Source organism: Coregonus clupeaformis, chromosome 30 (assembly GCF_020615455.1).
Source record: "Coregonus clupeaformis isolate EN_2021a chromosome 30, ASM2061545v1, whole genome shotgun sequence".
In the NCBI taxonomy this organism is placed as follows: domain Eukaryota; kingdom Metazoa; phylum Chordata; class Actinopteri; order Salmoniformes; family Salmonidae; genus Coregonus; species Coregonus clupeaformis.
In genome coordinates, this window is record NC_059221.1 from 37,253,472 (window position 1) to 37,276,743 (window position 23,272).

Consider the following 23,272-nt stretch of genomic DNA (forward strand, 5'->3'; position numbering starts at 1 on the left):
TCTTTCATCACATTCCCAGTGGGTCAGAAGTTTACATACACTCAATTAGTATTTGGTAGCGTTGCCTTTAAAAATTGTTTAACTTGGGTCAAACGTTTTGGGTAGCCTTCCACAAGCTTCCCACAATAAGTTGGGTGAATTTTGGCCCATTCCTCCTGACAGAGCTTGTGTAACTGAGTCAGGTTTGTTGGCCTCCTTGCTCGCACACGCCTTTTCAGGTATGCTTGGGGTCGTTGTCCATTTTGAAGACCCATTTGCAACCAAGCTTTAACTTCCTGACTGATGTCTTGAGAGGTTGCTTCAATATATCCACATAATTTTCCTTCCTCATGATGGCATCTATTTTGTGAAGTGCACCAGTCCCTCCTGCAGCAAAGCACCCCCACAGCATGATGCTGCCACCCCTGTATTCACGGTTGGGATGGCGTTCTTCGGCTTGCAAGCATTCCCCTTTCTCCTCCAAACATAACAATGGTCATTATGGCCAAACAGCTCTGTTTTTGATTCATCAGACCAGAGGACATTTCTCTAAATAGTACGATCTTTGTCCCCATGTGCAGTTGCAAACCATAGTCTGGCTTTTTTACGGTTATGTCGGTTATGTTTCCTCCAGAATCTTCACAATGTCCTTTGCTGTTGTTCTGGGATTGATTTGCACTTTTCACACCAAAGTACATTCATATTTAGGAGACAGAACGAGTCTCCTTCCTGAGCGGTATGACGGCTGCGTGGTCCCATGGTGTTTATACTTGCATACTATTGTTTGTACAGATGAACGTGGTACCTTCAGGCGTTTGGAAAATGCTCCCAAGGATGAACCAGACTTGTGGAGGTCTACACATTTTTTTTCTGATATCTTGGCTGATTTCTTTTGATTTTCCCATGATGTTAAGCAAAGAGGCACTGAGTTTGAAGGTAGGCCTTGAAATACATCCACAGGTAAACCTCCAATTGACTCAAATTATGTAAATTAGCCTATCAGAAGCTTCTAAAGCCATGACTTCATTTTCTGGAATTTTCTAAGCTGTTTAAAGGCACAGTCAACTTAGTGTATGTAAACTTCTGACCCACTGGAATTGTGATACAGTGCATTATAAGTGAAATAATCTGTCTGTAAACAATTGTTGGAAAAATTACTTGTGTCATGCACAAAGTAGATGCCCTAACCAACTTGCCAAAACTATAGTTTGTTAACAAGAAATTTGTGGAGTGGTTGAAAAACAAGTTTTAATGACTCGAACCTAAGTGTATGTAAACTTCCGACTTCAACTGTAAGTGCTTTAATATACACTGCTCAAAAAAATAAAGGGAACACTAAAATAACACATCCTAGATCTGAATGAATGAAATAATCTTATTAAATACTTTTTTCTTTACATAGTTGAATGTGCTGACAACAAAATCACACAAAAATTATCAATGGAAATCAAATGTATCAACCCATGGAGGTCTGGATTTGGAGTCACCCTCAAAATTAAAGTGTAAAACCACACTACAGGCTGATCCAACTTTGATGTAATGTCCTTAAAACATGTCAAAATGAGGCTCAGTAGTGTGTGTGGCCTCCACGTGCCTGTATGATCTCCCTACAATGCCTGGGCATGCTCCTGATGAGGTGGCGGATGGTCTCCTGAGGGATCTCCTCCCAGACCTGGACTAAAGCATCCACCAACTCCTGGACAGTCTGTGGTGCAACGTGGTGTTGGTGGATGGAGCGAGACATGATGTCCCAGATGTGCTCAATTGGATTCAGGTCTGGGGAACGGGCGGGCCAGTCCATAGCATCAATGCCTTCCTCTTGCAGGAACTGCTGACACACTCCAGCCACATGAGGTCTAGCATTGTCTTGCATTAGCAGGAACCCAGGGCCAACCGCACCAGCATATGGTCTCACAAGGGGTCTGAGGATCTCATCTCGGTACCTAATGGCAGTCAGGCTACCTCTGGCGAGCACATGGAGGGCTGTGTGGCCTCCCAAAGAAATGCCACCCCACACCATGACTGACCCACCGCCAAACCGGTCATGCTGGAGGATGTTGCAGGCATCAGAACATTCTCCACAGCGTCTCCAGGCTCTGTCACGTCTGTCACGTGCTCAGTGTGAACCTGCTTCATCTGTGAAGAGCACAGGGCGCCAGTGGCGAATTTGCCAATCTTGGTATTCTCTGGCAAATGCCAAACGTCCTGCACGGTGTTGGGCTGTAAGCACAACCCCCACCTGTGGACGTCGGGCCCTCATACCACCCTCATGGAGTCTGTTTCTGACCGTTTGAGCAGACACATGCACATTTGTGGCCTGCTGGAGGTCATTTTGCAGGGCTCTGACAGTGCTCCTCCTGCTCCTCCTTGCACAAAGGCGGAGGTAGCAGTCCTGCTGCTGGGTTGTTGCCCTCCTACGGCCTCCTCCACGTCTCCTGATGTACTGGCCTGTCTCCTGGTAGCGCCTCCATGCTCTGGACACTACGCTGACAGACACAGTAAACCTTCTTGCCACAGCTCGCATTGATGTGCCATCCTGGATGAGCTGCACTACCTGAGCCACTTGTGTGGGTTGTAGACTCCGTCTCATGCTACCACTAGAGTGAAAGCACCGCCAGCATTCAAAAGTGACCAAAACATCAGCCAGGAAGCATAGGAACTGAGAAGTGGTCTGTGGACACCACCTGCAAAACCAGTCCTTTATTGGGGGTGTCTTGCTAATTGCCTATAATTTCCACCTGTTGTCTATTCCTTTTGCACAACAGCATGTGACATTTATTGTCAATCAGTGTTGCTTCCTAAGTGGACAGTTTGATTTCACAGAAGTGTGATTGACTTGGAGTTACATTGTGTTGTTTAAGTGTTCCCTTTATTTTTTTGAGCAGTGTATGTTTGGACCCCAGGAAGAGTAGCTGATGGGGATCCCTAATAAATACAAATACAATGCAGTAAACAGACACTGCCAACTCTGTCAGGGAACTGTAACATCAGTATACAATCCAACACGAAAAGCAGAAAACATTGAATGAGCAATCATTTTCATAAGGGGTGTATTCAGACTGGAATGTTTCTTTCAGATCCTGCATGGTTCTATTCTCTTGGCGAGAAGTGAAAAGATTGTGTCTAATATAAATACCTGAAAATAACCCAAATGAAAATTAGGAAGCCCAGTGAGAATGCACCATAAAAATATATCATCATCCACAAAGGCAGAACTCCTATATGGTACGTAAAGATAAGGCCAGAGCACTCTCTCTCCCTCCCTCTCCTGATTTATTAAGAGCGCTAAACTTAGATATGTGTTTTTGGTTGTTGAGTCAAATTAGACCAAACCCATTTCAAGCTCGTCTTTCCCCCCCAAAAAGTAAAGTTATATCAGAATGTTTAGGAAAATTAGATGGCTAACTCCTTGATCCTGCTTTGTAGTATGCTGTACCCCTCTGGTCTGTTCTGGCTCTAATTGATTATCTGCCTAAGTGTCTTAACGAGGGGATTTCCCCAAACACATCAAAGGGTCTCTGCTGAAGCAGCTAATAGAGAAGAATGCTAATCTGGAGTGAGATAATATATGTAATTTAAATGGCAAGAAAGAGCAACAGGGAATTAGAGAGAGAGAGCGATAGCGTGCGAGAGAGAGAGAGCACATTTCCCAGGCCTGTGCCTCAAAACCAAATGTTTACCTGGCCTACCACTCCACCTTGGACTTGAACAGCCTTTATGACCAGGTCCACCTCTTCAAGGCAGCACTCCCCACGTTCGCCAGGACCCTGAAGGACATCACCCTCAACCGTAGCCCCAGCACCTCACACAGGAGCAACAGAGAAACACACACCCCACCCAGACCATCGAGACACCCTCCCAGAACTGCGAGACCCCCCCACCCCAGAGGACCTGCACCAAGAGGATCCACACCAAGAGGACCTACACCCAGACCATAGCACCACCAGCCACATCCCTACCCCAACCAGTCGACCTCTCCCCAAACAAACCCTAGCCACAAACCCCACCCCCCAGATCAGTCTTATACCCCTTATGCCCCACCCCCCATAACCCCCGCCCCTGCAGCAAGGACCTCAACATGACAGCCGCACATATGCCCAGGCCGTGAGCAGAGCAACCGGCCCAACCCCCACTAATACACCCGCCCAAGCCCCATCCTGCCACCTAAGAGGTATGTATCAGATGCTCAACATGCTCTGCTCACACCTACTGTAATGGTCTGAGCCTAAACCACACAAAAACACTAGACACTATGGAACACAAAGCTTTTACTATCTCATCCTGGAATATACAAGGTCTGAGGTCATCTGCCTTTGGCCTAAAGAGCAGGAACCCAGACTTCATAAAAAATGTTGGAAATACAGACAATGTAATCCTACAAGAAACATGGTATACAGGAGACGGACCCACTTGTTGCCCTCTAGGTTACAGAGAGCTGGTAGTCCCATCCACCAAACTACCAGGTGTGAAACAGGGAAGAGAGGTATGCTAATTTGGTATAAAGCAGACCTAACCCACTCTATTAAATTAGTCGAAACAGTAAAATGTTACATCTGGCTAGAAATGAATATGGAAATTATCTCAACAGAGGAAAATGTCCTCATGTGTGCTACCTATATCCCCCCAATAGAATCCCCATACTATAACGATGACAGCTTCTCCATCCTAGAGGGGGAGATCAACTATTTCCAGGCCCAGGGACATGTACTAGTCTGTGGAGACCTAAATGCCAGAACTGGACAAGAACCTGACACCCTCAGCACACAGACAGCATTCCCTCCCAAATATGCCCCCCTAGACACAACTATGACAAAACAATCAACAAAAACGGGTCACAGCGACTGCAGCTCTGTCTCACGCGGTTTCGAGGGGACTCCTACGGTAGGTACACCTACAGCTCATCCCTTGGCAGTAGTACTGTAGATTACTTTATCACTGACCTCAACCCAGAGTCTCTCAGAGCGTTCACAGTCAGCCCACTGACACCCCTATCAGATCACAGCAAAGTCTACTTGAACAGAGCAATACTCAATCATGAGGCATCATAGCCAAGGAACTGCATAATATTAAGAAAGGCAACAAATTCAATCCCTTCTAAACAACTTCCTGGACAAAATGTTCACTGTAATAGTGAAGGTGTAAACTTGGCAGTAGAAAACCTAAACAGTATATTTGACCTTTCAGCTTCCCTATCAAATCAAAAAAATTCAAGCAGACAACCTAAGAAAATTAACAACAATGACAAATGGTTTGATGAAGAATGCAAAAACATAAGAAAGAAATTGAGAAACCTATCCAACCAAAAACAGAGACCCCAAAAACCTGAGCCTACGCCTTCACTATGGTGAATCACTAAAACAATACAGAAATACACTACGGAAAAAGAAGGAACAGCACGTCAGAAATCATCTCAATGTAACTAAAGAACCAATAGAATCTAACCACTTCTGGGAAAATTGGAACACACTAAACAAACACAGAAGAGTTATCTATTCAAAACAGAGATCTATGGATAAACCACTTCTCCAATTATTCTGGCTCTATAACAAAGAACAAACAGCAAAAACATATACATGATCAAATACAAATCTTAGAATCAACTATTAAAGACTACCAGAACCCACTGGATTCTCCAATTACATTGAATTAACTACAGGACAAAATACAAACCCTCCAACCCAAAAATGCCTGTGGTTTTGATGGTATCCTAAATGAAATGATAAAATATACAGGCCACAAATTCCAACTTAAACTTTTTAACATCCTCAGCTCTGGCATCTTCCCCAATATTTGGAACCAAGGACTGATCACCCCCAATCCACAAAAGTCGAGACAATTTTGACCCCAATAACTACCGTGGGATATGCGTCAACAGCAACATTGGGAAAATCCTCTGCATTATCATTAACAGCAAACTCCTACATATCCTCAGTGAAAACAATGTATTGAACACATTTCTAATTGGCTTTTTACCAAACTACCGTACAACAGACCACGCATTCACCCTGCACACCCTAATTGACAAACAAACAAACAAACCAAAACAAAGACTAAGTCTAATCATGCTTTGTTGATTTCAAAAAAGCTTTTGACTCAATTTGGCATTAGGGTCTGCTATACAAATTGATGGAAAGCGGTGTTGGGGGACAAAAACATATGACATTAAAAATTCCATGTACACAAACAACAAGTGTGCGGTTACAATTGGCAAAAAAACACTTTTCTTTCCACAGGGCCGTGGGGTGAGACAGGGATGCAGCTTGAGCCCCACCCTCTTCAACATACTGTATATATCAACAAATTGGCGAGGGCACTAGAACAGTTTGCAGCACCCGTCCTCACCCTACTAGAATCTGAAGTCAAATGTCTACTGTTTGCTGATGATCTGGTGCTTCTGTCCCCAACCAAGGAGGGCCTACAGCAGCACCTAGAGCTTCTGCACAGATTCTGTCAGACCTGGGCCCTGACAGTAAATCTCAGTAAGACAAAAATAGTGTTCCAAAAAGCTCCAGTTGCCAGTACCACAAATACAAATTCCATCTAGACACAATTGCACTAGAGCACACAAAATACTATCCATACCTCGGCCTAAACATTATAAACACATTTCCTAAAATTGAGTTGCACCCCCTTTTGCCATTAGAACAGCCTCAATTCGTTGGGGCATGGACTCTACAAGGTGTCGAAAGCGTTCCACAGGGATGCTGGCCAGTGTTGACTCCAACGCTTCCTACTGTTGTGTCAAGTCGGCTGGATGTCCTTTGTGTGGTGGAACATTCTTGATACACGCGTGAAAAACCCAGCAGCGTTGCAGTTCTTCACACACTCAAACCGTTGTGCCTGGCACCTACTACCATACCGCGTTCAAAAGGCACTTAAATATTTTTAAACCCTCTGAATGGCACACATACACGATCCATGTCTCAATTGTCTCAAGGCTTAAAAATCCATCTTTAACCTGTCTTCTCCCCTTCATCTACACTGATTGAAGTAGATTTAACAAGTGACATCAATAAGGGATCATAGCTTTCACCTGGATTCAACTGGTCAGTCTGTCATGGAAAGAACAGGTGTTCCTAATGTTTTGTACACTCAATGTAGATTAATATCACAATCAACCACGGCACTATAAAGGCCATATGTACAGTATTTATATTAATATCAGCTGGAAAGCTGTCTGTACATGTAATATTCCTTTAGTAAACAGCATACCTATAGTCTAGATATATCCATTTCATAGCCAGTAATTAGCAGAGTGGAGTTGAGTGGAGCACTGCCCATTGTTCATTAGACTGTTGCCTGAGAGGATGCAGCAGTGGAAGGGAAGGTTTGGACCACTACAACTGACTGATTCCTACAAAGCTGTGTCTATGTCTGCATCGCTGTGTATTAGTGTACGTACGGTGTGTGTGTGTCACTCGTTAGCTGAGTCACGAGGCCAACCTGATAAAGTCGAAGACAATGAGCCTTTGAGCCAAGAGGAGCTTTTGCTCGGTGTGTGTCATATCTCTTTATTAATCTCATCAACCAATATCCCATTGCCAGCAGCATGCTACACAACTCTCCCTTTGTGTGTGTGTGTGTGTGTGTGTGTGTACAGCCTTGCTATCGTGAGCATGGATTGTGTATGTGTAAATGCATGAGATGTGATTTATCATCAGTAATTCTATTACCATTTCCATCACATTCACATCGGTAGAGACAAATAGCCTTGGCTTGCAGAACTAGAGACTACAGACCACCAATAACTGAAATCCATGTTCTCCTCTTACGTCTGCAGTACAGAAAAACACAGCTGGGGTTCCAATAAAATACTCTCTATCTGAATCCTTATCCACATCACTGTAGCGTTTCCTTTCTGTGTGTTCTGTGTGTGTGTGTGTGTGTGTACGTATACTACATGTAGGTGTGAGAACATACATTTTGTGTGAGCATGAACTGTAATGTGCTTGGGTGTATGCTGTCTGTGTGGACGCATGCATGTGTGTATATACGCATCTCCCAGTTGGAAAGGATTTCTCTAGGGAACCATTTCATTCAAAGACACACAGCCTTATCCCAGTCCTTCTGATACACCCCCTCCCTCCATATGGTGGAAAATGACAGAGGCTGACAGTATTTGATATAGCCTACAGGCACTGAAATACTCCAGCACACACACATGCAGGCACCCACTCCTCCCTCTGTGCCGACACCATCTCCTGTTATGCCTGAGCGTATCTCGGAGCGCACAGACAAGTCACGTGCTGTAGGATGAATGCAGAACTGACATAGATGTCATGCCTCACAGCAATTAAACCTGTGTCTGTGTTCATCCAATCAACTATTGACTTGCAGTGGTGAGGAGTTTGGACATTGCATCTGCATCTCAGGAGGTTAGTGCATAGCTTTTCACTGCTACAAGAAAGAGTTCTCTCTCTCTCTCTCTCTCTCTCTCTCTCTCTCTCTCTCTCTCTCTCTCTCTCTCTCTCTCCTCTCTCTCTCTCTCTCTCTCTCTCTCTCTCTCTCTCTCTCTCTCTCTCTCTCTCTCTCTCTCTCTCTCTCTCTCTCTCTCTCTCTCTCTCTCTCCTTAGTGTGGATGTACATATATAACACAGGAAATCATGTTTTTGACTGCACTGGGCCATTAAACCATTAACCAATGAAATTGGACAGCAAATAATTACAACAAAACAGCACAATTGTGAAGATTGATTTCTCCGATCAGAGAGTATGTAGACGATGATGCTGATTAGAATGATTGCTACTATAGATCAGGACTATAGATTAGTATTCTAGCATCATTAGCTGGTGCTGTAGCAGGTGAAAGGTTCCCGTTGGTGCTAAACCATTATTGGATCTCCTCTCTGAAACTACTAGCCCAGCTTGACCACAGTAAGTGATGCTGTGATGCCGAGAAGCCCCAAGGCAGTCCGAGATCGATATGCTGCACACACACATATTCAGGCCACACACACACACTTTATTTTGCTACATTTAGATGTGGAGTGGCCCCTCTCGCTATCAAGACTGGTCGATACACAACCACTCCCTTAGATAAACCTGTCTGTACTTTCTGTAATAATGGCTCCATTGAAACAAGCTCAAGCCTTGCTTTACTGTGGGTTATCCAACAACATTAATTTAGGGATTATGTTTTTCGTCAGCTGTCCAGCCTAAATAATCATTTTAACAGTCTAGCTGAAAATAGTAACCTTTTATCAGGTAACAATAAATGCCTGCGCCAACACCTGCCAAGTTTCTTTAGAAGTGCCGGAATGTCCTTTCATCTACTGTACATATGTGTTTTGTTTATGCATGTGTATAGATGACCTAATGTAAAATAATGATACCAATGTATAGATGATGTGATGTATTATAGATGACGCCAAAGGAAGCCCTGTACCATGTTTGACTATGATTGTTCTTAGTGTCTCAAAACTCTGAGTGGTCCACAATGTGGTACTTAAAAACAAAACTCTGTATTTTGTATTGTAAATTACTGTATGACTGGAGTGACATTTAAATACATATTTTCTAACTAACTCTAAACACACACTTTCAAAACCTCAATCAAAAGCACAAAACTAAGGCCGTTAGAGATCAACACACACACATTATCTGCAGAAGCATGGACTAGTGTACAGGGAAGATGCATCTCTAACCTGTATGTCCAATTACTACCATTAAGATGGCTGTGTTTTGTTATGTAGGCCTAGAAGGGCTGCCATTCACACAGACTTAAAATACACTCTCTCTCCTGACCAGTGTGCGCACACACACACACGCACGCACACACTTGTCATATTTGTGCACTTGTGGGTTTCTGTATACAGTCTGCAGACCTGCAGACTATATACAGGATATGCACAGAATGACTGGCTTTGCATGCACTTTCAATACTTAACTGGTCTGCAAAAGTGGTTCTCTTTGTCACGTTCTCTCTTTTTCATCTCTCCCCTAGATTTGTACTATCCCCCTCTCTCACTCTCCCCCCTTCTCTCTCCCTTTGCTTTATTTCTCACTTTCTTCTTGATCACTCCCCTCATCTCTCTTCTTCTTCTTTGTGCTGTCTTGACCCTCATTCCCTTCCATTTTTTCCCCCTCTTTCTCTCCTTGTAATTTCTCTTAATCATATCGCTCTCCCTTTTATCCCTCTCTCTCTTTCCCTCTCCTCTTCCCCCCATCAGGCTGGTTGCTGGAGGTAACTAAAGGTTATGTAATCAGCTGCATGTGTTTGTCTTTCCCAAGGGGCCACTCTGTAGACACACACACACACACGGCTTCTAGAAGCATGAATGAATTCCTCTCTCTGTCAGACACAAATAAGGATCTGATTCATGACCACACAAACATACACACACACTTTACTCTGAATATGAGAACTACTTAAACTCTCCCTGTTTTGTCAAAGGGCCGGAAGTCTGTACCACGTCGGTGGAATTACCCCTTTCCAGCTACATTCCAATCTTATGATTTCCCACACTCCTCTCTTCTCAACCCCGTCCTTCCCCTCTATCCATTCCTTCATTCCTTCCTCTCTCATCTGTGAGAGGGATTGAGATGGAAGAGAGAAATGTCTGTTCATTCTCAGAGCAGATGTCCCTTTAAGAGGAAGAGTGCTCTCCAGTCTGTGTTCCATGATGACATCACTCACCACAGTGCTTTTTGGCACCATGCCCACTTCCTGCTAGAGACAACACATAACGCTTCGCTTCCTCTTCCGTCCCTCTCCTTCTCCACCCCCCTTCCAATTCAGCACCAGGCCAAGACTGATACAAGCCAGAGATCACATGCTACTCATGCAACATCCATCATTATACTCCTCATTAAATGTAGGCTATGGTCAAACAGAAATGGTAAGTGTGAGATTTGTTTTAGGGATCCCCTTAATCCAAACAGCTACCGAGTAAGTTCAACAACATTAATGCCATACCATGAGTCACCAAATTAGCTCTGGCACGGATTAGGACAATCCTGAGTCAACCCAATAGCCCTAAACATGAGAAACACAGAAATAATTAAACTAACCCGCGACAGGTGAATCACATGAGCACTGGAGCAGCAGTGAGTCATCTTTATTGGGAAACTAGGTACGGTACTTCCCCAGAAACTCACTGATCCGCCTTACTGGTAGATATGAATGATTCACTGACAATAATGAGCAACACACGCACAACACCCCGACATGGGAAGAAATACAAACACACATAATAACCACATGAACATTATCAAAAAAGGTCACTCACATTCTTTGTCCATTTCAGTGTCAGCAGGTGTGCTAGCCCTAAGGGGGTGTGTTAAAGTGAGGAGGCCGGGTAACGTTTCAAAGACATAATACTGTGTCAACACTATGTGTCACTGAACAGCCCAGATGCATATTCATCCAAAAACAGTTTGGAACATTGCACATCCGTATTCCATGAATTTCTCCATGCATTTTACCCATACGTACAGTTGAGATTTAATCACCATAAATGATCACCTAATGTCTAAATGCAGTTCTGAAGTACGCGGGAGTGAGAACAGAACTTCTAACACAACTTTTGCAATGTAGAATTGACATAATGTAAAAGTTTGATAGGCAAATGAAAGTAACATCTAGCTACAGTATACACACGTGGCGTTTATAATAAGTAACCTCACTGGCAGGCTTGAATTTAATTAAGAATGCTTAAAGGAGATAAGGGGGGAATAAGAGCTACAATGAGTGTACAAAACATTAGGAACACCTGCCCTTTCTATGACAGACTGACCAGGTGAATCCAGGTGAAAGCTATGATCCCTTGATGTCACCTGTTAAATCCACTTCAATCAGTCTAGATAAAAGGGAGGAGACAGGTTAAAGAAGGATTTTTAAGCCTTGAGACAATTGAAACATGGATTGTGTGTGTGTGCCATTCAGAGGGTGAATGGGCAAGACAAAATATTTAAGTGCCTTTGAACGGGGTATGGTGGTAGGTGCCAGGCGCACAGGTTTGTGTCAAGAACTGCAGTGCTGCTGGGTTTTTCACGCTCAACAGTTTCCCGTGTATATCAAGAATGGTCCACCACCCAAAGGGCATCCAGCCAACTTGACACAACTGTGGGAAGCATTGGAGTCAACATTGGCCAGCATCCATGTGGAATGCTTTCGACACCTTGTAGAGTCCTCGCCCCAACGAATTGAGTCTGTTCTGAGGGCAAAAAGCTGGCTGGTTCAGGAGGGACGGGAAGAGAAGTGAGCACACACAATATGGCACACATACTAAGGAGGACATAAGCCAGCAGGGAGAGCAGGGGGCCGGCTAGAGTTCATGTTCAGTCTCACACCGGCCACTCTGCTCCTCCATCTGCTCTTCTGTCCCTTGAGTCTGTGTGTGTGTGTGTCCTGAGTCGCCCACAGAGCTGAGCTACACAACATGGCCGAGAAACAAGGGGACCAGATGAAGGGAATAACATAAAAAAAACTAGAGTGCCAGGAACACATTCTCACTTTTACTGTAGAATAACACTGGAAAATGATCTGAGGGAAAACGGATGTCTTTCTCTTTCCCTCCTGTCTTCCACTGCTGGCTGTTTCCTTGCTGTGGTAAACAGAGCAGGAATGCTATAGAACAGGACGGTCTCTGTTTCAGAGTGGGTTAGTGAAGAGATACCCTACGGCAAGAGGACAGAGTCCAGTTGAAAAAGGTGGGAGAGTGAGAGGGTGAGAGAGAGCAAAGACAGAGAACAATGGGCGGATACTATTAGGTAGGGTTTTAAAAGAGATATCTTGATTCTAAGCCCATGTCTCTCTCCCACCTCACAGAACCATTCTCTTTCATAAATGTTCCTTCCTGCCCATCTCATCAATCCCTCCCCAATCCCTTCTTCTCATTCCTTTCCTTCCTCATCTGTGTTTCACAGGCACACCCTGCTCATCCCTAATTGACACTGCCTGCACACTGTAATCCCCTAAAGCCGGTTAACCCAATACCCTGCAACTGACACACAAGAATTCTATCTGTGCCCATCTCAGGCAGCATTCGTTCTCATCATCTCTGGAGGTGAGCTTCCCTGTCAGACCACGCTACAGAGCAGTGATTCATTCCGACAGCATCCCCAGCCTCACCCCTTATCCCCCTCTCCTCTACCGGCAGAGTCTACACTGCTCTTTTATTTGGCAGCTGTCCAGAGCAGTCTTGTGTTATTGCAGTAGCTCACTATGGCTCAGAAAAGCCGCACACATACCATACAAATACACACGCACACACACACACACACACACGCACATATGCCCACTCACCCACGTATGCACACACTCACCCACGCACGCACGCACACACTCACCCACGCAGCTTCTCCTGCCCCCTCCTTGTTCTCTCCATCTTCCTCTCTTCCCCAGCAGAAGAAGGGCGAGGTCTCCTCACAGCTGGGGGTTGCTACTGTTCACTGAACAAATGGGCCACAGCACATTCCGCTAACACTACATACAGAGCTGAAGCAGCTAGCTACTACAGACATACAACTGCTAGATACAGAAAGACCCTATAGTGCTAGACTGAAAACAGGACCAGAGCATACATTTTACATTTACGTCATTTAGCAGATGCTCTTATCCAGAGCGACTTACAAATTGGTGCATTCACCTTATGATAGCCAGTGGGACAACCACTTTACAATATATATTTTTTGTTCTTTGGGGTGGGGTAAGGGGGGGGTAGAAGGATTACTTTATCTTATCACAGGCATACATTGTTAAATACAGAGAGTTGCTTCAGCAGCTACTACAAGCCTATAAAAAAAAAAAAACCTGCCAGACCATCAGCTAACTAGCTACACAAATAATGAATCCACTAATTGTAAGTCGCTCTGCATAAGAGCGTCTGCTAAATGTCAAAATACAATCACAGCTCCAGAGTATAACTGAAAGTCCTGGAACTGCACTTTAACTTAAAATAATTCATGATTGAATGACTAAATTTGATGTAACAGCTGATGTAAATAGCTCAGAGGCAACAGTCCCAAAGCGGTCTTAATCTTTATTAATTTCTCTTAACTTGTCAGGGGTATTCAACCTGGGGTCCACGGCTCCCTAGGGGTCTATGGAGTTACTGCAGGGGGTCCTCGAAGATGAATGAATATCGCAAGCAAAATAAAAAACAAATTGTGAATTAAATACTTACAGTAGAAAATCTTCTTTATAATGATGATGATGATGATATTTCTCAACTCCTAATATTGAGCAAATTACACTCATTGGAGTATCTGACATAGGCTATGAAAAAGAACCCGCAAGTACCAGTCGTGGCAAGTCCCGCTGGCTGCTGGTAAGCTTTCTAGAATTTTTGCCAACACATGGCTAACCTTTGTTTAACCAGCTAAACAGCTGCTATCAACGAAAAATATTTGGAGTTAACGTTCTAGCTAATAAGCTACACTGCTCAAAAAAATAAAGGGAACACTTAAACAACACAATGTAACTCCAAGTCAATCACACTTCTGTGAAATCAAACTGTCCACTTAGGAAGCAACACTGATTGACAATAAATTTCACATGCTGTTGTGCAAATGAAATAGACAACAGGTGGAAATGATAGGCAATTAGCAAGACACCCCCAATAAAGGACTGGTTTTGCAGGTGGTGACCACAGACCACTTCTCAGTTCCTATGCTTCCTGGCTGATGTTATGGTCACTTTTGAATGCTGGCGGTGCTTTCACTCTAGTGGTAGCATGAGACGGAGTCTACAACCCACACAAGTGGCTCAGATAGTGCAGCTCATCCAGGATGGCACATCAATGCGAGCTGTGGCAAGAAGGTTTGCTGTGTCTGTCAGCGTAGTGTCCAGAGCATGGAGGCACTACCAGGAGACAGGCCAGTACATCAGGAGACGTGGAGGAGGCCGTAGGAGGGCAACAACCCAGCAGCAGGACTGCTACCTCCGCCTTTCTGCAAGGAGGAGCAGGAGAAGCACTGCCAGAGCCCTGCAAAATGACCTCCAGCAGGCCACAAATGTGCATGTGTCTGCTCAAACGGTCAGAAACAGACTCCATGAGGGTGGTATGAGGGCCGGACGTCCACAGGTGGGGGTTGTGCTTACAGCCCAACATCGTGCAGGACGTTTGGCATTTGCCAGAGAACACCAAGATTGGCAAATTCGCCACTGGCGCCCTGTGCTCTTCACAGATGAAAGCAGGTTCACACTGAGCACGTGACAGAGTCTGGAGACGCCATGGAGAACGTTCTGCTGCCTGCAACATCCTCCAGCATGACCGGTTTGGCGGTGGGTCAGTCATGGTGTGGGGTGGCATTTCTTTGGGGGGGCCACACAGCACTTTACAATATATATTTTTTATACTCCATGTGCTCGCCAGAGGTAGCCTGACTGCCATTAGGTACCGAGATGAGATCCTCAGACCCCTTGTGAGACCATATGCTGGTGCGGTTGGCCCTGGGTTCCTCCTAATGCAAGACAATGCTAGACCTCATGTGGCTGGAGTGTGTCAGCAGTTCCTGCAAGAGGAAGGCATTGATGCTATGGACTGGCCCGCCAGTTCCCCAGACCTGAATCCAATTGAGCACATCTGGGACATCATGTCTCGCTCCATCCACCAATGGCACGTTGCACCACAGACTGTCCAGGAGTTGGCGGATGCTTTAGTCCAGGTCTGGGAGGAGATCCCTCAGGAGACCATCCGCCACCTCATCAGGAGCATGCCCAGGCGTTGTAGGGAGGTCATACAGGCACGTGGAGGCCACACACACTACTGAGCCTCATTTTGACTTGTTTTAAGGACATTACATCAAAGTTGGATCAGCCTGTAGTGTGGTTTTCCACTTTAATTTTGAGGGTGACTCCAAATCCAGACCTCCATGGGTTGATAAATTTGATTTTCATTGATAATTTTTGTGTGATTTTGTTGTCAGCACATTCAACTATGTAAAGAAAAAAGTATTTAATAAGATTATTTCATTCATTCAGATCTAGGATGTGTTATTTTAGTGTTCCCTTAATTTTTTTGAGCAGTGTATGTTAGAATAACCCTGAATAGGATAAATGTGTAGAATTGCAGGAAATTAGCTTTAAAAACAGCTACATTTTCTCTCTGCCCAATGGCAAAATTTGTTGAATCGCAAGAAGTTAGCCGTTTTCTAAAAAATAAAAAAAATAATCCTACAACTTTCTGGGACCTTGTGAAACTGCAGTACGCCACTGAGTTTAAACTTCCAATTCTAATGTTGGAAGATCAAAATAATGAAAACCTATTTACCAAATCTATTCATTTTAAAAATGTTGATTACTTCTCCTTGCTATTATCATTCACCTGATGATAAAACAAGACATACAAAATTGCTAACATACAGTATGATGGGGGTCCCTGGGTCGGCAGTTTGCCTGGGTAGGGGTCCCTGGACAATGTACTGTAGGCCTACTGTTCCTTCTATTGTCATTTGGTACAAATACATCAGAAACAATAGAGTAGACTCATTAATACTCTTAACCAATTGTACAATACAGCTAGTATAATTAGCTAGTAGTCTGGTAGCTGATCAGTTGGGGTATTTAGCCAACTCCTCTGTTGTGTTACATCAAACTACACCACATCTACTCTACTATGACAGGTTCTTATCTGAGCAAGCCAAACCACCACTGCTACAACATAACTTCCTAATTCGCCCTAATTGACTTAGCATTGGCCAGGATGGTTTAAATCAGGTCTGGGCACAACCAGCTAGCTACTCCTAAGTTGTTAACCAATTTAACTCCCCTCTAGATGATTTATTCTAGGGGAGATTTAACAAGCCTCTTTTCTTTTTACACATGGTACCATGGTGAACAGACAAAAGGAAAACACACAGGAGTTCCTGAAAAGCAGAAAGCTGACACGGCATGGTCAACAACAGGATATTTTGCAATGGCAAAGTGGAAAGGGTACATTGTTAAAATTGTCATCACCATCATTACGGTATTTGTCTTAGCAACATTGTTTTTTATTATGCTGGTGAGGACAAAGTCATCATCATCATCACCACCATTACCCCACCCCCCTGGTCCCTATGAGATGAGATCACTGGGCTGTTCATGTTGTGGTCATGTTGTTGAAATTAAGTGTTTCCATTACCACCAGCTGCTGTGTGCCAGCAGCACAAGACCAGCGTAACCATGGCGGCAGTATCAATAACAAGGGGAGGGACAGGCCGCAGAAACAAAGGGAGATTCTCCTCCTGTCCCTCAGGTTACACTGGTGATTAGTGTCCATCTCCCAACTACCCCCATCCTCACACACCTTGCACACACCTAACAGAACAACCCACCCTAGATTAGAGGACACTACATCTAAATTAAGTAGAAGTTGACATGTTTTGGAGTAGGACCGTGTGGTTTTGCTAGTGCGGTCACCAGGTGGAACTAATCTGCGTCAGAGATGGATATAGAGACAGGATGTTGTGCTGAAACAGGAAGACACAATGGTGTCCTAGGGGTGCTCCCTATACTTTCAGTGAGGAAGCTGCCATGGAATAGTAGAACTTCCCTCACCTGGATGTCTAGGCCTTAATTGAGAGGAAAAACCAAAAACCTGTAGACACTAGGTTGCATTTCAGAAGTATTCTCACAACATGTTGGAAGAGTCCATTTGTTTATGAGAGGTGTGACTGTTAGAGTGTATCTAGGAGGAGTCCGTGACATCATTGGTCTATCAGCCACTTTATTGGCCCAAAGTAAATTAGACATCAGAAGTTTCCACATACATTATCTTTATTAGCCTAATTCCATTGTTAATACAGCATCACATGTCCTTGGGCCTCACCTTACACACACACTTAAACAACAGGACCAATAGCAGCTAGGATAGAAAGAAGTAGGCCTACCTAACACTCTAGAGGGCAGTAAACTGGTTTTGATGGAACATAAATGAAAAGTACTAAATTCATATAGCTTTCATGGTTTGATTCCCCATGTGTGGTCATGTCACTTTGACAAATTGCTTGTTCATTTGAAATGCCCATTTGGCAGATATGAATGAATAGGCCTACAAATATAGCAAAATGAGAAATAAATCTAACCACACTTGGAGTAATCAATTTAATTCCAAAACATATTAAACTCCCTTCACAGCAAAGCAATCATTTATTCCAAATGCATGGGGACTGATTAGGTGTTTGGACGCATGCACCAGGCACAGAACAACTCTGCCTGTTCCATTTGGTTCTCTTGGGGAAACTGCAGTCCCTGCGCCACACACACACACACACACACACACACACACACACACACACAAGCCCTGCGGCTGGAAGCAAAATGTGTGTGTTGTTGCTGTGAAGACACAGTAAGTCAGTGTTCTGGGCTGATCAAGGTCTTGGGGACCATGGTAACCACAAGAATATGGCATACGTCAGATAGACAGACCGTAGGTGTCATTGTCTGAAGAGGAGACATTCAACCTCCGGAAAATCTACAGTGTGTGTGTGGGCTTTTACTATCCTTGTGGGTACCTGAAATCCCCAAAATTCCCCACAAGGATAGTAAAACAAGGAAAATTCTCCCTTGTGGGGTCATTTACCACATCCCCACGAGGACAAAGGCTATTTTATCTTAGGGGTTAGGTTTAGGGTTACAATTAGGGTTAGGGTTAAAATTAACCAGTGACTGGAAATTAGCCCTTAGAAGCAAACTGTGTGAATTGATCAAAAATAATTGATCGATGAAGCATCAGAGAGAAAGTAAATTAGCCTCACTATTGGCCTCAAAGACTGGAGACGCACAGTCCTGCACTAAAGTGGAGCCACTGTAAGAGCACATCCTACAGACCCAGAAAGCCGTAAATATACAACAACAAATAAAACACACGTCAAGGCACACACTTTGTTAATCAAGGTCCAAACCCAGTCCTCACCGCTATGGTAAACACACAGTAATGCCAGGCAGCCCAGTATCTTTATTCATCTGGGATAGTGTGTTAACATCATGGAGAATAGAGGACTTTATATAATTGACTATATAGGATGAGGCATCTTAGTGGTCTGAGGCTTCATCTCCTCGTCCCCTTCACTGATCTAAAAACACATGAAAGAAATATGGTGGATGGAACATACACTGAATGTACAAAACATTAAGAACACCTTCCTAATATTGAGTTCCACCCCCTTCTTGAAAATCCTTCTTGAACCTATCTCATCCCCTTCATCTACACTGATTGCAGTGGATTTAACAAGTGACATCAATATGGGGTCTTTCACCTGGATTCACCTGGTCAGTCAACGTCATGGAAAGAACGGGCGTTCATAATGTATAGTACACCACGTACATTCACCTGTCCAATTCTTTCACACCAGCGGTGATAGAGGAAAGGAGACAGGGAGATGAAGACAGTTCAGACTATTGAGATGCATCCATGGATGGAGATGAAGACTGACTATTGAGATGCATCCATGGATGGAGATGAAGACAGTTCAGACTATTGAGATGCATCCATGGATGGAGATTAATACAGTTCAGACTATTGAGATGCATCCATGGATGGAACAAACTGGAATTTGATGGACTGACTGGTATTGTTAGGCAGATTAATTCAATTAAGAGTTATAGATCCCAAAAGGTTGTTTGTAGTTTGTTGGCTCTAAAGTGCTGCCTCTCTCTGACCAACAAAGTTAATGAGTTAGACATTACCCTCAATGGGATGTAGCTCAGTTGGTAGAGCATGGCGTTTGCAACGCCAGGGTTGTGGGTTCGATTCCCATGGGGGGCCAGTATGAAAAAAAATTGTTTAAAAAATAATAATAATGTATGCACTCACTAACTGTAAGTCGCTCTGGATAAGAGCGTCTGCTAAAATGACTAAAATGTAAATGTCTAAAAAAAAATGGTGTTCTCTAGGCAGACTCCTAGTCCCTACCAACCAGCTACACACTGACTGCACTGGAGGTCAACAAGACAGACTGACAGCCAGACATGGTTTCTGCCTCCATTCGCTTTGCCAAAATGCAAAGCACCCTGCTACACACCACCATGCTCATGACATGAGCGCTGACACACACACACACACACCCCTTTTGCGTTTACACAAATCAGGATTCAAATGATGTTATGAGTAGGATGCTGCTTTGCTGCCTTCCATTGTTAAGACAAAATGTTAGCTTGGAAGGAAGTGGCTAGCTATGCACACACACGTACAGGCCTACACACAGACACAACGTGGTCTCAGAGCATTTCCTATTATTCTGTACTAAATTCGAGACACTCCATTTCATATGAAAAAAAAATAAAAAAATAATATGTTACGAATTACAATTTGTTGTGGCTAACGTTAGCTAGGTGGCCTGCGCTAACATTAGCTAGCTCTAGGGGTTAAGGTTAGGAGTTAGGTTACAGGGTTAAGGTTAGAGTTAGGGTTAGCTAACATGCTAAGTAGTTGCAAAGTAGCAAGTAGTTGCAAAGTTGATAATTAGCTGAAATGCTAAAGTTGTCCGTGATGAGATTAACACGCAACCTTTGGGTTGCTAGATGTTCGCGTTATACGAACGTTATACAACCATCCTTCTTTCGTTTTTACATTAAGTAACCTTCCATGTTATGTAACATATCATACTAATTTCAGTGTCCCGGATTTACGTTTACTATGTTACGTCTAGTCTATGAGACCAGTCTGGCACACAGGAAAAATAAAAAGCTATTCTAAGAAAAACAGCTATTTGTTGAGCTGCCTTGCAGGAAACTCGGGAGGGGAAACTAAAAAGCCTGGAGAGGCAAGCGAGGCAGGAAGAGGGTCACAAACTGACGCTGAGTCATTAAGAAAATTACACAAATCAAATTCAACAGACAATAAAAAATCTAAAAACTTTGCTTCACAGGCACAATATTTCCTCTAGTCATTTCCTTGACTGGGATGGGTTTTCCAAGCCTCAGGGTTTTAGAGTCAGGAATACCTGATTCTAAAACCCTTAAAAGGAGCAGTTGATGTAGGCCCTGCATGAACACATTTTAGCTGAAACCCTGCCAACTCACAGACGAATTGTCCATAGCTGTAGGGTCGTTTATCTAGATGGAACACAAGCAGAGCCAGCCAGAACCAGACAGATTTCAAAGGTTCAAAGGTGGCATGCAGCGAGGAAGCGGTGATGTAAGAGAGGTTGGCACGGAGACATAAAGACACAGTCAAAGAGGGAGAGGACAGTCAAACAGGGACAGTGAAATAATATTTTTTGGGGAGGGACAAACCAAACCAGAGCAGGTTGAGTGAAAGCTGAGCTCACTCACATTTTTCATTAGATGTTAACAGGTTATAGCCTTGCTCACCTGATATCTACACATTACAGATGCAGCTAGTGTGCGGAGTATAGCAACACCAGCAGGGCAGTTGTGGTTAGAGCATTGGGCCAGTAACCGAAAGGTCGCTGGTTCAAATACCTGAGTCGACGAGGTGAAAGATCTGTCGATGTGCCCTTGAACAAGGAAACCCTAATTTGCTCCAGGGGCGCCGTACTACTATGGCTGACCCTGTAAAACAACACATTTCACTGCATGTGACAATAAATCATTATATTATTATTGTCAAATAAGCATTAGAGCCAAGGGAAGCTGCTAGGTGTTATTGTTCAACCAACCCTCTGCTGCAGCTGGGTGACAACACCATGCATAGACGTCTGTCCACTCTCTAGGAACACATTTTAGCCTCAGTCTCTCTCTTTGGGTATCACCGGTCACCTGAGTCTGAGAAGGAGAGGAGTGCTACTACTGGTCGCTGTGTGTGGGTGACTGACCGACCATAATAACACACAGCCATAGTTACCACAGCAGGCAACATGAAATAACTGGCAGTTCACACCCACTCTCTCCCTGTAAATGACAGACTCACATGCTATCAGGATGGGTTAATTATACCATGGAGATGTATGAAAGGGCGTGTGTGTCTCTCTTTCCCATAAAACCATGGGCATCAGCCTGGCTTCGCAGGATAAGCTTTAGCAGTCAACACCTTGGCGATGTGGACAATGTAATTTTTATGGAGGTGTGTGTATGTGAGAGTGTGTGTATGTGAGAGTGTGTGTATGTGAGAGTGTGTGTATGTGAGAGTGTGTGTATGTGAGAGTGTGTGTATGTGAGAGTGTGTGTATGTGAGAGTGTGTGTTTGTGAGAGTGTGTGTATGTGAGAGTGTGTGTATGTGAGAGTGTGTGTATGTGAGAGTGTGTGTATGTGAGAGTGTGTGTATGTGAGAGTGTGTGTATGTGAGAGTGTGTGTATGTGAGAGTGTGTGTTTGTGAGAGTGTGTGTATGTGAGAGTGTGTGTATGTGAGAGTGTGTGTATGTGAGAGTGTGTGTATGTGAGAGTGTGTGTATGTGAGAGTGTGTGTATGTGAGAGTGTGTGTATGTGAGAGTGTGTGTTTGTGAGAGTGTGTGTTTGTGTCAGGGTACAGTCAGTCACTGACACTTAACTAAGCTAAAGCACTGTTTTGCTTTAAACCCTTTACACTCGTACCCGTATACGGGTTGAAAATGGCTGTACAGTAAGATGCTATACATTACATCAGAGCTCTGGCTCTGCGCTTCACAGCGTTGTATGGGTTTTGACTGACAGACGTTCTGAACTTGAGCACCCGCACACCACAAGAAGTTGCCCCATCCCTCTTTTTTGTTGTCCAAGTGAGGGAAATGCTGTAAATGAAGAGGACGATGTATTATGAAAGATGAGATGTTGAGGATTATAATAAATACCGCTTTGATGTCATACAAGCAAGCGAAAACACCCTTGAGTCCAAATGTGCATTTCACATTTCCAAATCCTAAAACTCATGTCATATACAAATGTCAACGTTTATGATCACTAGGTTTGATGTACAGTTGCAAGTCGACATGGCGTCAAACCCTGGGTTGTTCTGAACAGAATGAGCCTGTGTTTGTCTATTATGAAGAACATTTGCAGCTGAACATGCACCTGAATGCACTCATGGCTCCTTTCTATGTGCACCAAAATTATGTTTCTCTGAATTGCCTTGTGAAAGCCTAACACTGTAAGATCGTATTTTATAATTTAGCTAGTCATGTTGGCAATAGAACTAGCTTTCAAATTATGCCCACATGACCCAGATTGCAATTTATAAATGGGCCATTTTTGGATTGTGTAAACAACAACCGTAATTGTGTGATGGCGGGGATGCAGGGCTGTGTGTAGTGGGCAGTAATATATATCTCAATACATCACATGCGACTCGTAATAAGACTAAGCAATTAGCCTATTAAAACACCATAGTTGAGTTACAGTAATAGGCAATGAAGAAATGTCTAAGAATGGAATTCTAAATACAAGTGTATTTAATTACTTTGTAAAATGAATGGATTCACATACAAGGCA

The 23,272-nt window shown here is 43.8% G+C and overlaps 1 protein-coding gene across 2 annotated transcripts in view; it reads right to left on the reverse strand.

The window, feature by feature from the left end:
- The window catches only part of LOC121545315 (beta-1,4-galactosyltransferase 5-like), a 52,176-nt gene that overhangs the window by 18,372 nt on the left and 10,532 nt on the right, over positions 1–23,272 (reverse strand). Inside the window, exon 1 of one of the 2 annotated variants that reach the window (XM_045209327.1) lies at positions 13,270–13,410. The exons of the other annotated variant lie outside the window; for it this stretch is intronic. The gene's annotated coding sequence lies outside the window, so the exon portion shown is untranslated. Of the gene's footprint in view, positions 1–13,269; positions 13,411–23,272 lie in introns of those variants that run through there. 2 annotated transcript variants of the gene reach the window in all.